Source organism: Bison bison, unplaced genomic scaffold, assembly GCF_000754665.1.
Source record: "Bison bison bison isolate TAMUID 2011002044 unplaced genomic scaffold, Bison_UMD1.0 scf7180017846325, whole genome shotgun sequence".
NCBI lineage: Eukaryota > Metazoa > Chordata > Mammalia > Artiodactyla > Bovidae > Bison > Bison bison.
In genome coordinates, this window is record NW_011476898.1 from 14,748 (window position 1) to 15,532 (window position 785).

Genomic DNA, 785 nt, shown 5'->3' on the forward strand with positions numbered 1-785 from the left:
TAGTCAATAAAGCAGAAATAGATGTTTTTATGGAACTCTCTTGCTTTTTCGATGATCCAGCGGATGTTGGAAATTTGATCTCTGGTTCCTCTGCCTTTTGTAAAACCAGCTTGAACATCTGGAAGTTCATGGTTCACGTATTGCTGAAGCCTGGCTTGGAGAATTTTGAGCATTACTTTACTAGCATGTGAGATGAGTGCAATTGTGCGGTAGTTTGAGCATTTTTTGGCATTGCCTTTCATTGAGATTGGAATGAAAACTGACCTTTTCCAGTCCTGTGGCCACTGCTGAGTTTTCCAAATTTGCTGGCATATTGAGTGCAGCACTTTCACAGCATCATCTTTTAGGATTTGAAAGAGCTCAACTGGAATTCCATCACCTCCACTAGCTTTGTTTGTAGTGATGCTTTCTAAGGCCCACTTGACTTCACATTCCAGGATGTCTGGCTCTAGGTGAGTGATCACACCATGGTGATTATCTGGCTTGTGAAGATCTTTTTTGTACAGTTCTTCTGTGTATTTTTGCCACCTCTTCTTAATATCTTTTGCTTCTGTTAGGTCCATACCATTTCTGTCCTTTATCAAGCCCATCTTTGCATGAAATGTTCCATTGGTATCTCTGATTTTCTTGAAGAGATCTCTAGTCTTTCCCATTCTGTTGTTTTTCTCTATTTATTTGTATTGATCGCCGAGGAAGGCTTTCTTATCTCTTCTTGCTATTCTTTGGAACTCTGCATTCAGATGCTTATAGCTTTCCTTTTCTCCTTTGCTTTTCGCTTCTCTTCT